General features: G+C 52.5%; 2 non-coding genes across 2 annotated transcripts; both read left to right on the top strand.

Annotated features, from left to right (window-relative positions):
* Positions 1-1,425: 1,425 nt before the first annotated feature.
* Positions 1,426-1,497, top strand: TRNAA-UGC. The gene has a single exon. It is a non-coding gene; the product is annotated as a tRNA-Ala (tRNA).
* A 12,174-nt stretch (positions 1,498-13,671) lies between these two features.
* On the top strand, positions 13,672-13,743 carry TRNAG-UCC. Its single transcript has one exon. It is a non-coding gene; the product is annotated as a tRNA-Gly (tRNA).
* The last annotated feature ends 235 nt before the right edge of the window (positions 13,744-13,978 follow it).

Here is a 13,978-nt window from a genome sequence, read left to right as displayed (position 1 = left end):
AACCGGTTTATGTAAATTCGGAATAATCCCGTAGTGTAGACGTACCCAAAGCGTAACATAAGTGAGAAGAAAAAAATCAGCATCACCTCCCTAGTGGTTAGTTAGAATTTGGCACTTTCACTGCCAAGGCCTGGGTTCAATTCCCAGTGAGGGAAAAGTGACTTTAAACCAAAAATGCTTCAGTTATTCTTCACTTACAACATAAACAAATCCATGTTATTTTCCTGATTCCCCGCATCTTCCCAGTGTCTCCATGGCAGGGCTGGCACCAGCGCAGAAAGCAGGTCCCTGGGGCGGTCAATGGAAAGGGGAGGCTTCAGCAGCAATTAGTCCCTCTCAGAGGGAAGGACTTGTGGCCAAAAGCAGCAGAGGTAGAGCTGCAGTTGATTGCAGCTTTTTTTTCCCCCACTTGGGGTGGCAAAAACACTGGAAGTGGCCCTGCTCCAGGGAAGACAATTTGTTAAATCCCAGATGAGTGCAGTTCTATCAGTTCTCAGCCTGAGTCCTTAGGTCTTAATCCTGAGGCTATTGTCCCATCATGGGGCCATTTCCCGCCTCTCTTTCCTAGGGAAGCACAATTTTCCTTGCACAGACACAGGAACAGCAAGATCTTTCTCTGTCACTTGTGCAAAGCAGGGGGCCAAATTCCATGGAAACAATGGACTAGCAGGGGGCCCTGGGCACATCCAGCCCTGGCCCTGAGATGTTCCCTCCCCTCTTTCTTTATGCCCCTGTTGTTATTTCATGGATTGTCTGGGTTGGGGGAAAAGCTGAGTTCACTCCAGGTGGAGGGGAAAAGAACCCTGAAAATCTCAGGCCCCAACCCCTGCTACCAGGATCACCAAGGTGCTGGGAATCTGCATGGGAAAGGGACAGGGTGAATTGTCAAGGTGGGGAATGAATAACTATCTACAACTAGACCCACCTCATTAACCACCGACACAGGCTAATCCTGATGACGATAGAAGGGAAACTGGGAGTGATTCTTTGCTGTTCAGCCATGGAAACAGTGACCCAATTGCACCGCAGTGAATGTGCTGGGGAAAGCTGGACTTCACAGGCAGGTGGAAAGAGCAGATCCTAGAAACACCTGGAGCTTCCCACACCACGGCTGCCACCAGGGTCAGGTGCTGAGAGACTCACAGTGCCCCTCCCCTCCCATTACCTTCCAGCAGGAGGTGGCAGCGCCCCTCACCCAATGCAGGGGAGAGGGCTGAGTGCATCTCTGCACCCTGAGTCCAGGGCACAAACTCTCTCTGCCCCACACATCGAATCTGGCCCTACTGCAAAGTGACCCCTAAGAACCAGCAGCCTCCAGGACAGCAGGTTTGGCCCTCAGAGCAGGGAATGTGTCCCCCAGGCTGCTCTTAGGCCACTGGATGCTCTGGGAATAGGACAGCTCTGAGTGTAACCTGCAGCCCAGCTGGGGATGTAGCTCAGTGGTAGAGCACATGCTTTGCATGTATGAGGCCCTGGGTTCAATCCCCAGCATCTCCAAGCTCTTTTTTTCACCCTGGTGCTTTGCTCATGCCCAGAGGGGATGTGGCCCAGCAGTCTCCCTGCAGGAGTTCTAATCCTATGGAGTGAGGGACAAGTGCCAATTGCATGGAAGGTCTGGGGCGGTTTCTGCTCCTAAGTCACCTCAGTACATTTAAGATTCCCACCCGCTGTGCTGCTTGGGACAAGGGTAGATGAGAAGGGCGAATCCTCCAGCACTGGAGGGAAAGGTCCCATCTGCACAGACTGAGAGGCCAGGAAACAGAGGGGCAGTCAGTGCTCAGGGAGGAGAGAGGTCAGTGATTCACACCCAACAGGGGACACTGTCTTTTTGAGGTGAGTGCAGCTGGCTTGGGACGGTGCTGACGATGGATAGAAAAGAGTCTGGAGTCAATGACAGACGAGACCACAGAAGGGGAAGGGGAATGGCAGCCCCACAGAAGGTCCTGGGTGCTCAGATGCCCCAGTTATTGCACCCTGGCCTGTCACAGAGAGAGAAAAGATCCAGCGGGACCCAGCCCCCATACAGTGATCCCATGGACAAGAAGCTGGCTGGGAGTGGGGTGAAAGCTCCCTGTGGGCAAAGGGGAGCTGAAATCCCCCAGTGTCCTGGAATTTAAGCAATGGAAGCTTCAAACCCTGCAGGGGTGTGGGCTGAGGTGCATCAGCTGAAGGTTGGGCTGGACGGGGCGGCAGGTTTGGATAATTTTTGGTGGTGCCCAGAATGGGACCAAGTCCTGCCCCACCCCACCCCACCCCACCCCCACACAGGGCCAGCTTTAGGCTGATTCTCCTGATTCCCCTGAATTGGGCCCCACTCCTAAGAGGGCCCCATGCCCAAGCCCTGGAACTGCGTACTGGCAAGAGCTGGTGCGCTGTACCAGGGTGGCCCGGCTTCCCCAGGGGGCAATTTAAAGGGCCTGGGGCTCCCAGCAGGGGCTGGGATAGGGCTGGGGTAGGGCTGCGGGGTGCTGGGGGCTATTTAAAAAGTCCAGGGTTCCCAATGCTTCTACCGCCCCGGCCCTTTAAATAGCCCCCAGAGCCCCGCCGCTTCCCCAGGGCTCCCTCAGCTATTTACAGGGCCAGGGCGGTAGAAGCAGGGGAGCCCCGGGCCATTTAAATAGCCCCCAAGGCCCGGGCTGCTGCTGCTACCCCGGTGCTGATGGAGGGAGGTGGGGGCACTTACCGTACAGGGTGGGCTGGACCCTCTGTACCTGCACCCCCTGCCCTGCCTCCAGCCCCTGCCTCCAGCCAGCCCCACACCCCCTGCCCTGCCTGCACCAGCCCCTGCCTCCAGCCAGCCCCACACACCCTGCCCTGCCTGCACCTGCCCCTGCCTCCAGCCAGCCCCTCACCCCCTGCCCTGCCTGCACCAGCCCCTGCCTCCAGCCAGCCCCACACCCTCTGCCCTGCCCGCAGCCAGCCCGTCTCCAGCCAGCCCTGCACCCCCTGCCCTGCCTGCACCAGCCCCTGTCTCCAGCCAGCCCCACACCCCCTGCCCTGCCTGCACCAGCCCCTGCCTCCAGCCAGCCCCACACCCCCTGCCCTGCCTGCACCAGTCCCTGCCTCCAGCCAGCCCCACACCCCCTGCCCACAGCCAGCCCATCTCCAGCCAGCCCCACACCCCCTGCCCTGCCCGCAGCCAGCCCCTGCTGCACACCCGGCCCTGCCGCCAGCCCCTCCCCCCCGGCCCCGCCTGCACCAGCCCCTGCCCACAGCACGCCCCACACCTCCTGCCTGCAACCAGCCCGTCTCCAGCCAGCCCCGCACCCCTTGCCCTGCCTGCAGCCAGCCCAGCACCTCCTGCCCTGTCTCCAGCCAACCCCTGCTGCACCCCCCCCACCTGAAGCCTGCCAACCCCACACACCCCGTCTCCAGGCAGCCCCGTACCCCTTGCCCTGCCTGCAGCCAGACCCTGCCTCCAGCCAGCCCCTGCCCTGCCTCCAGCCAGCCCCATGTCCACTGGTGCCCTGCAGTTCCCAGGGCAGTAACCCTGCACACCTGCTTCAATGAAGGGGGCAGGGAGCAGCTGGGACCCACACATGTGCACACCGTAGGGTGACCAGACAGCAAGTGTGAAAAATCAGGACAGGGAGTGGGGGTTATTAGGATCCTATATAAGAAAAAGTCCCAAAAATTGGGACTATCCCTATAAAATCAGGACATCTGGTCACCCTAGCACACCCCCAGGGAGTGGCGGGGACCCACACATGTGAAATGGAGCTCGTTTCTAGTTCAGGCCCATCTTTTTTAAAAAGAACTGTAGGTAGGGTTAACATACACCCGTATTTTCCTGGACATATCAGGCTTTTTGATTCTTAAATCACTGTCTGGGAGGAATTTTTAAAATTTAAAAATTTAAAAATTCCTCCTGGGAAAATATGGACGCATGGTAACACTATTGGTACAAAAAATACATACTGTGACACATCCCTTAAATCAGAACTTTTTATAGGGAACCGGTTCCTAAGGAATGAAAGTCTTTTTTATATATACATATATATATATCTATATAAATTTTTAGTTATCCCTGCCGGGGCCCCACCGAAAATGACTGCCCAGAGTTCGAGAACTGTCCTTGTTCTCATTGGACAGATGGGGAGACGCCTGAAGTACAAAGAAGGGAAGTGACCTTCCCAAGGGCCTACACAGCAAGGTGGTGACAGAGCCAGAAAGAGAAGCCAACAGCCCTGACTCCTGTTCTAATGGACAAAAAAAACAACAGAGAAAGGGATAGAGGCCAGGAATCGAGATGGTGGGGAAATTTCATTGAAACCATTTCTGTCAGAAAATCCCCTTCAGACTAAACCAGTTTGTTTCTCTAAATCAAAACAAGTGGGATGAAAGTTCTTTGCAAAAATATTTTGTTGCAAAACAAAAGCATCTCCTGTTTGTCACAGTGTGTTAAACTGTCTCGTCGCACACAAAGAGGAGACACTTAGATCTCAAACATTAGATAAGATGCTTCAGTCTGAGCTAAGTAGTTGCTGCTCAACATTTTCAAAATAAAAAATACAAAGAAAATAGACTATTTCAGCTATTCTATTATGTCATAATCTGCTCTGAGTAAATGTGATAGGACACCGCATATTATGCACTACTCCTAGTGACACTCTCCAATGGATCCCCACCCACCGTGAGGTAGGTAGGAGCGGATCATTATTATCCCTACTTGAAATGGGAAGAAGCTAAGGCTGAGAAAGGAGAATTGACTTTTCTTAGGTCACACAGTCAGTCAGTGGCAGAGTTGGGAATAGGACCCAAGAGCCCTGATTTTCAAACTAACCATCAGATCTTGAATTTCAGACACTGAATAACCTGAATAAAGTGCTCTCAGATGAGCTCCAGACCAACAATAAATATTCAGCAAGTATTTGAAGAGAACTGCAATGTTAGAGAGAATCATGAACTGCTCAGACACAATTAATGCAGAGGAGCAGCAAAATTCATCAAACATATGACTGGTTCTGACTTATTTCCTTGGGCTTCAAAGAGAACAACAAGGACCTGAGTCTCCTCCCTGTCAATAACCCCCTGCTCAGCCAATCAGGGTAGAGACTGAGGATGGGAGGCTGAGGGTTCTCGCCCAAAGGATGGCCCAGGTCACCGGTGGGGATCACTGCCTGAGCACTATTTCAGCCCCACATTTTCGGGTGGACCTCCCACAGTGGGAGCTGCCGAGCACTCCCCTGAGACACATACGCACACCCCTCCTGGTGTTGGGAGAGGAACAGGAGAAAGGACAAAAGAAGCAAGAGACAAAGAGAAAGGAGGGAAGGATAGATGGAGGAAAAGGTGAAACCAAAAGGACAAACCCTAATGACCCCAGTGATTCAAAGGGACAAAATCCCAGGTGTGGAATAAAATTCTGCCTCCTTAAGCTCGTGTTTTCCATGCCTAGAATTCAACTGTCACCAGATGGATCAGACTGAACAGGTTTCAAACCTCGAGGAGGCTCTTACCTTCTAAACAGGGACGGCTGTTTTCTAGTAAAATCAGGAAAAGGGAAGGAGAAAACTCGAAAGAGGTTCCTCCTGGCGCTCACGTACCTGAACCTGAATACTCTCTCAGTCCTCAAAGAGAGACCTGGAGAAGGAGACTTGCTGAAGCAAAGCCACAGGGGTCTCTGAGGTTTCCCTGGTCCCTCGCCCCTGTCCTGCCTGGCTGATGTCAGCATCTCTCTGTGAGGTCACCACCTCCCCACCACCTTTGACCAATAGTCTGAGGTCCTGCAAAAGGCCTTTGTGATGTCACTGCCACACCCCTCCCTTGCTGTGCTAATGTCCTGCCCCTGCCCAGGCACTGTGGAGGTTTGAGCTACTCCCTGTGGGTCACCCCACTCAAGGAGCGTTCGTTCTAGGCAGCAAGCCGGCTAGACAGGAAAACATCAGACGCTGCTCCCAATGCTACACTCAGTTTTTCAGAAATTAGTCGACTTTATGGCCAGAAGAGACCATTAGAGCATCTAATCTGACCTCCTCCATATCACAGGCCTCCTGTCTGACACAATAGCAACTTTTGGGGCAAACACATTCCAGAAAGGCATCTAGTCTCCATTAGATGACATCAGGAGATGGCAAATCCACCACTTTCCTTGGTAGCTTGTTCCTGTGGCGAATCATCCTCGCTGTTGAATATTTGTGTCTTATTTCTAATATGAATTTGTCTCTTTTCACCTTCCAGCCACTGGGTCTTGTTATGCCTTTCTCTGCTAGATTAAAAAGCCCTTTCATACCCAATCTTTTGTCTCCATTAAGGCCCTTTAACGCTTCAATGAAGTCACCTTTCAATCTTCTTTTGATAAGCTAAACAGGTTGAGCTCGTTCAATAGCTCACTAGAAGCATTTTTCTCCAGCCCTCAGAACATTTGTCATCAGACTCCTGAACTGCAGCTGGATGTGGCTCTTGTTCTTCTGCACAGCACAGCCCTGGAGAAGAGGGATCTGGAAATGTACATTCGTATGATACCTTTGTATAATTGATGAAAACATAAACTAGACACTTAGAGGATTGGAACGGATTTCAGCTGATGGACAGCTTTGCTAGGTTTTTATGCATTTGGACAGCGAAATGTTGAGTGTTTACATTGATATCAAGCACTCCTGTATAGAGGAGCCCCTGAACATAATGGAGAATGGAAATGAAAATGTTTTCCTTTTTTTTAAAAAAAAGAAAGAAGGTTATAAGAAAACACAGGGCTTTGAACTGAGAACTACTTGAGATGCAGTCAAGCACTCTAACACTGAGCAATATCCCCATGACACTAAGAGAACAGAATCGTGATGTCCAGGACTTTGAAGGACAAACCCTGATTCTTCGAGCTCCTTTGCCATTCCCAGACCACAGGTGGTTTTAAAAATGGGGTTTGATTAAACTTCTTAAATGTGGCAAACACCACAGCTTGCACACCCACCGATATAGCTTCTCCCACTGACATAGCTGCCACCTCTTGGGAAGTGGATTAACTACACCCCCAGGAAAACTCTCTCCCATCAGCATAGAGCAGTGGTTCTCAAACTGAGAGTCAGGACCCCAAAGTGGGTCATAACCCTGTTTTAATGGGGTTGCCAGGGCTGCCATTAGACTTGTTGGTGCCTGGGGCTGAAACCAAAATCTGAGCCCCACCACCCAGGACTGAATCCCTCAAGCTCTGGTTTTACCCTCCCCTAACTGGGGCAGGGCTCAGGCTTTGTCTCCTGTGCCTGTGCATCTTTCTAGGGTCATGTAGGAAGTTGTTTCTTTTTTTTTAGCAGAAAGGGGTTGTAGTGAAAGGAAGTTTGAGAAACCCTGGCATAGAGCCTCTGAGTATGTCTGGATTTGGCTCCCTGTGGAAAATCAGACACTGAATGTACAGCCATGGAGACACCACACACCAGCCTTGCCTAACAGGTAAGAATCAAACCTCCACAGACAAGTACCTGTTGTTTTCTAACCCATCTCCCTAAGCCCTCAGCCACCACCACTTAACAAAGGGGTTTTTCTACACTATGGTTCTGGTCTCACTGAAGGGTCATTTCCAGTTGTTTGCTCAGACCAGCATTAGGGAAAATGGTGCCCTGGGCAAAGCTTGTACTTTGGCACTTCCCCATTGCCCCTGGATGATCCCCACTCCCCCTTTACTGCTAGCTCCTGCACTCCCAGCCCTTGCACCTCCTTCACCCCTAACTCCTGCCCCTCCTGTGCCCCCTTTGCCCTTAACTCCCTGGGCCACCAGCCATTGCCCGTCTCCTGCAGCCCCTTCACATGGCTCCAGTGCTGGGGGCCCGCACTTGTTCTCCCTTTCCCTGGGCTTTGGCATCACTAGCCCCTGATTAACGAGTAGGGTTCAGTGGTTCCCAAAAAGTGGGGCATGACTCTTAGGGGGACACAGAGGAACATTCATGGAGTCAATGAAATCAATTGAGTTTCTTCAGTCTCTCGCTGGAGACATTTTCCTTGTTTTTAAAGGCAAAAATCCTGATCTTTCCAACGGGAGCTGCTGCTTCAATGATTAATCTGGGGAAGGATTTGGCTGCACTCAGAGATCTGCCCGCGGGTTACAATCTGCGATCCGAAGGGCCGAACGCAAACAGCGTTTAGATGGACCGTTAGTGCCGTTCCCGTGTGGCCAAAGACTAGAACTGACCAGCAGAGTTTACAGCTGGAGCCTGGGACGCTCCTGAACAAACTGGGCACGAAGCCTCTCGCGTGGGACCCTCGCTGTGCAGCAGGAGGCGGAGGGCAGCTGATTGTCAGGGCTCAGGGCTGCACCCTGCCAGGCTGAGCCGGTGTCTGTGCTAAGCTCGGCATCAATCAGGTGATTCTGGGCAGTTCGGGGTCCCCGGGCTCCCACAGGAGGGTGAAGCAGGTCACCCCTGGAGCAGGGTAAAGCTGCAGGTTGACAGTGGGGTTGCTGCCCCTGTGAACAGCTGCTGTAGCACCGCCTGGGCAGGACAGGGAGAGCCAGTTATACCCCCCCCCCCAGCCTGTATCGGGGGATGGGAGCACTCACACCCTGGGGACCCACCCACCAGAGATCTGCTGAGGGGAGAGTGGCACCCACACACCCAGGATCTTGTAGGGGGGGACAAGGGCATCCACACTCCGGGATCCTCTGCAGAGGGACGGACACCCACACACCCAGGATTCTGTATGGGGGGCAGAGGTACCCGGACACCTGGGCGGGGAAGGGGGCACCAAAACATCCGGGATCTTACCTGGCAGGACAGCGGCGCCTGCAGCTCGACATGAGATGGGGGCGGGGGGAGCAGGAGCATTTCCCAGTTCCAGGCTGTCCCCGTCTGGCCAAGGCACAGAGCTCACAAGCAGAGCTTAAATCTCCAGCTGCCAAGCCGCAAAACAAGCCGGGCCCCGTGGCTGGTGCCTGTGATCCCAGCTCCTGGGGAGACTGAGGCCGGTGGATCGCTTGAGCTCAGGAGCTCTGGGCTGCAGGGGGCTGTGCCGATCGGGTGTCCGCACTAAGTTCAGCATCAATATGGTGATCCTGGGGAAGCTTGGGGTCCCCAGGTTGCCTAAGGAGGGGTGAACCGGCCCAGGTCGGAAACGGAGCAGGTCAAAACTCCTGTGCTGATCTGGGGTGACCAGATCACAGCAGTAAAATAGGACCTGCCCCCTCCCTGCTCAGCCCCACCATCACACCCCTCTTCACCCCCTAGCCCCCCCGCTGGCTTGCTGCGTCCCTCCTAGTCAGTCCCCCCCCCCCCACTCGCCTCCTTTCACCTTCTCCCTCCCCTGCCAGAAACCCCCATGCCTGCCCCTAGAACTCCTGCTGGCTCACTGCTCGCCTCTTTGACCACTCGCCACTTACCCCCTCACCCTTCCCCCCAAGTATAATGCCTCATTCAAAGACCCAGGGGTCACTATATCACTGCACACAGCAGTCAATCAATGCAGTTGTAGATAAATCTCTGCATTATGCATTTTTGTATAACTTGTATATCACTTTGTATTGAACCTTGGTAATATGTTATAGCAGGCCCCTAAGGTAGTGTAATTAAGGTAAAAGAAAAATGTCTTTTTGCTAGAAGTAGAATAAGATCTTCCCCCCACTTTGTAATCAGTTGCCCTGTTGAATGGATGAGGTGGGACTGAGGAAGGTGTGGAAGGCAGCACCTCCAGACACCTGCAAGCCTTGGAGAGGGGCTGGGAGCCAGACGGAGGAGAGCTTTGCCCAGGCTGAGTGGGACGGAGTTTGGGTGCTGGGTGCAAGCTCTGGGCTGGGGCACGGGGTGGGGTGCAGGAAGGGTGGAGGGGTGCAGGCTCTGGGAGGGAGTGCGGAGGGCTGGGTGCAGGCTCTGGGACAGAGTTTGGGGGCTGGAGAGGGGGTGCTGGGTGCGGGAGGGGGAGGGGAGGGGACTGCCATCACATGTGGCTTCCCTCCTCTTCTGCTGCCCCTCACCATAGCCTCAGCGGGGGATGGAGCTGCCCCTTGCCCAGTGTTTGCAGGAGTGGTGGCTGGGGGGAAACTCAGTCAAACTCTGGTTTTACTCTTTCGTTGATGGGTCACTTTAACCCCTTACACACCCTTTCCCGTCTCTCTCACCCCCCTTTTCTACTGGGCTTGTTTGATCTTTTTGGTGGAGCCAGATGAAAACCACAAACCCCAGTGAGAGCAACAGGCTGGAAGACTAGACTGAACCCACCACCCAGCCTAGTCCATCCCAGAGTCCAGGACTGAGGGCAAATGTCCCCCCATCCCCAGGCCACCTGCTTCCACTCCTGGCTGAGCTGGGCATTTGATTGACCTGGAATATTATCATGCCCCCCCTCAAAAAACCCTTAATATCCACACAGCTTTGAGGGGGGAATAGCCCCTCCACCAAGCCGGTCTAATTTATTGTTGTAGGGCAAATGAAGGTGCCATAGTTTAATGGAAATATTCAGCCCCTACAGCGCTCTTGCAGCAGGGAAAGCAGAGTTGATGGGAAGGGAACTGGTCTGGATAGGAGCCCCAGTCCCCTTCCTTTGCAAAATAATTTGGAGAGGGGAATCAGATCACCCCGTGCCTCAGTTTCTCCTCTTGCCAGGAAGTGGGGGGGGATAAGTCTCAGCCTGCCCTGTTGCAGACCTTTTGCATTCTCCCCTCTTGATGTATTTGGTTTCCTCCTCAAACCTCCCTCTCTCTCACCTGGAGTTCACAGCACTAAGTACCGGCTCGGGGCTTTTTTCCTGGGTTACAGGATCCCGGCTTTAGTTTTGAACCAGACACAGGCAGGCACCAACTCACCCTCAAACAGCAACACCACGAAAACCACAACACCAGCCCAATATTACAACCCTGCGGGGAATCACAGGGTCAAACACTCACGGCTGGAAGCCCCAGCAGCTGCTCAGGTGAGCGAGGTGCACGGCAGAGATTCCTGTCTCCCACCGGGCCGGAAGCTCCCTCGGCGTCTCCTCCAGGTGAGTGCTGGGGGTGGGGGAGGGGAAGGAGGGCTGCAAAGCACATGTGCCTCCTCCCCCTCCCCCCCTCCTGACCTGCAACACCCACCCGCGGCTGCCTCTGCCTCAGCCCTCAGCCGGCCAGGGTCTCTCGTTGCCTAGCAACAACAGCTGCTGCTTCCGGGAGACGCTGCCGGCGCGGGGCCCTCTCAGGCGCGGGGCCCAATTCGGGGGAATCGGGCAAATCGGCCTAAAGCCGGCCCTGTGCTCAACACTATGAGTTTATATTGAATTGAGCAGCGTTAAATCGCATTAACTCTGCACCCGTCCACACAGCGAAGCCCTTTAGATCGATCTAAAGGGCTCTTAATACCGGTATCTGTACTCCTCCCCGACGAGGGGAGTAGCGCTGAAATCGGCATTGCTATTTCGGATTAGGGTTAGTGTGGCTGCAATTCGATGGTATTGGCCTCCGGGCGCTATCCCACAGTGCACCATTGTGACCGCTCTGGACAGCAATCTAAACTCGGATGCACTGGCCAGGTTGACAGGAAAAGCCCCATGAACTTTTGAATTTAATTTCCTGTTTGCCCAGCGTGGAGCACTGATCAGCACAGGTGACCATGCAGTCCCAGAATCCAAAAAGAGCTCCAGCATGGACCGTACGGGAGATACTGAAGCTGATCTCTGTATGGGGAGATGAATCTGTTCTATCAGAACTCCGTTCCAAAAGACAAAATGCCAAAGCATTTGAAAAAATCTACAAGGCCATGATAGACAGAGGCCACAGCAGGGACTCAACACAGTGCTGAAACTTAAGGAGCTGAGACAAGCGTAGCAGAAAGCCAAAGAATGAAATGGACGCTCATGGAGGGAGGGGCGACTGATGACTGTAGCTATCCCACAGTTCCCGCACTCTCCAAAAATCATTTGAATTCTTGGCTGAGTTCCCAAAGCCTGAAGGGTCAAAAACATTGTTGCGGGTGGTTCAGGGTATATGTCGTTTCCCCCCATCCCCCCTCCTGTGAAAGCAAAGGGGAAAAAATCATTTCTTGCCTTTTTTCAATGTCACCGTATGTCTACTGGATGCTCCTGGCAGACGCGGTGCTGCAGCGCTACACAGCAGCATCCCCTTCACTTCCCTTCCCTTCCAGACAGCAGACGGTACAGTAGGACTGGTATCAGTCATCGTCATCCTGTGAGTGCTCCTGGCTGGCCTCGGTGAGGTCGCCCAGGGGCGCCTGGCCAAAAATGGGAATGACTCCCAGGTCATTCTCTTCTTTAAGCTTTGTCTAATGGAGATTCAGTCCTGCCTGCAATATCATAGCAGCTGGAGGCTGCCCTCCCCTCCCTCCTTTGAGCTCTACTTGCAGAGGCAATAAAGTCAGTGTTGTTTCAAATTCCTGCATTCTTTATTACTCTGTCACACAAATGGGGGATAACTGCCACGGTAGCCCAGGAGGGGTGGGTGAGGAGGGAAGCAATGGGTGGGGTTGTTGCAGGGGCACTCCCTAGAATGGCATGCAGCTCATCATTTCTGTGGGGTGTCTGGGGCTCTGACTTGGAGCAGCCATTTGCCTCTCTGGTTCTTTAGTAGGCTTGCCCGATAGTCCAGACAGGACTGACTCTCCCTTTAGACAAAACTTAAGGAAGGGAATGACATGGGGAGACATTCCCATTATTTTCCATTCGCACCTGGCCGACCTCACCGAGGCCAGCCAGGGGCACCCATGACAGCAGCAAATGGTACAGTATAACTGGCAATTGTCATTGTCAAGTTGCAAAGCAGCAGACAGGACAGTATGGCTGGTAACCATCTTTGCTAAAAGAACAGGAGTACTTGTGGCACCTTAAAGACTAACAAATTTATTTTAGCATGAGCTTTCGTGAGCTACAGCTCACTTCTTCGGATGCATAGAATGGAACATACAGACAGGAGATATTTATACATACAGAGAACATGAAAAGGTGGAAGTATGCATAACAACAGGAAAAGTCTAATCAATTGAGATGAGCTATCATTAGCAGGAGGAAAAAAAACTTTTTGAAGTGATAATTAAGATGGCCCATAGAAGGTGTGAGGAGAACTTAACATAGGGAAATAGATTCAGTTAGTGTAATGACCCAACCATTCCCAACTTGCAGAAGGCAAGGGGATACTGCTGTGTAGCGCTGCAGTACCGCGTCTGTCAGCACCATCCAGTAGACATATGGTGATAGTGAAAAAAGGCTGAACGGGCTCCATGGTTGCCATGCTATGGCGTGTGCCTGGGCAATCCAGGGAAAAGGGCACTAAATGATTGTCTGCCATTGCTTTCACAGAGGGAGGATTGACTGACGACATTTACCCAGCATCACTCATGACACTGTTTTTGCCCCATCAGGCGTTGGGATCTCAATCCAGAATTCCAATGGGCGGGAGAGACTGCGGAAACTATGGGATAGCTATGGGATAGCTACCCACAGTGCAACGCTCCAGAAATTGACGCTAGCCTCAGTACATGGATGCACACCGCCGAATTAATGTGCTTAGTGGGGCCGCATGCACTCGACTTTATACAATCTGTTTCCAAAAACTGGTTTCTGTAAAATTGGAATAATCCCGTAGTGTAGACATACCCTGTGATTAACAACTTTGGTGGCTAATTGAAAGGCTGATGGTTCAAACCCAAGTGAAGATGGAGATGTTTTTTTTTTTTAGTGATGAGAATCCAGTACATTTTAACAGGCAGAAAATCTCCTCAATGCTACTCTAGCCTCATTGGGCAAGCATAAGTGGCATTTTTGCCAGATGCATTGGTGGTATAGTGGTGAGCATAGCTGCCTTCCAAGCAGTTGACCTGGGTTTGATTCCCAGCCGATGCAGAGATATGATGTTTGCTCCCCTGGGAATTGGTTTAATTTCAGTCACATTGTATCAGTTTACCAAAGGAATGAGAAAATCAATGTCCTGCAGGTCATTCAACACAGAATGGAGGAAGAAAGGGGCGGGACTATACAATGAGCTGTTGGAGTTATCCTGGTATTACAATGTTTGGTATATTTTTTAAAAAAACTTCCTTTACTTCCCTCTCCCTTTTAGACTCAGAGCCTTTAAGGT

Source organism: Mauremys reevesii, unplaced genomic scaffold (genome assembly GCF_016161935.1).
Source record: "Mauremys reevesii isolate NIE-2019 unplaced genomic scaffold, ASM1616193v1 Contig71, whole genome shotgun sequence".
Taxonomy (NCBI): domain Eukaryota; kingdom Metazoa; phylum Chordata; order Testudines; family Geoemydidae; genus Mauremys; species Mauremys reevesii.
Note: the sequence above shows the minus strand (reverse complement) of the source record. Positions and strands in the feature narration are given on the sequence as shown.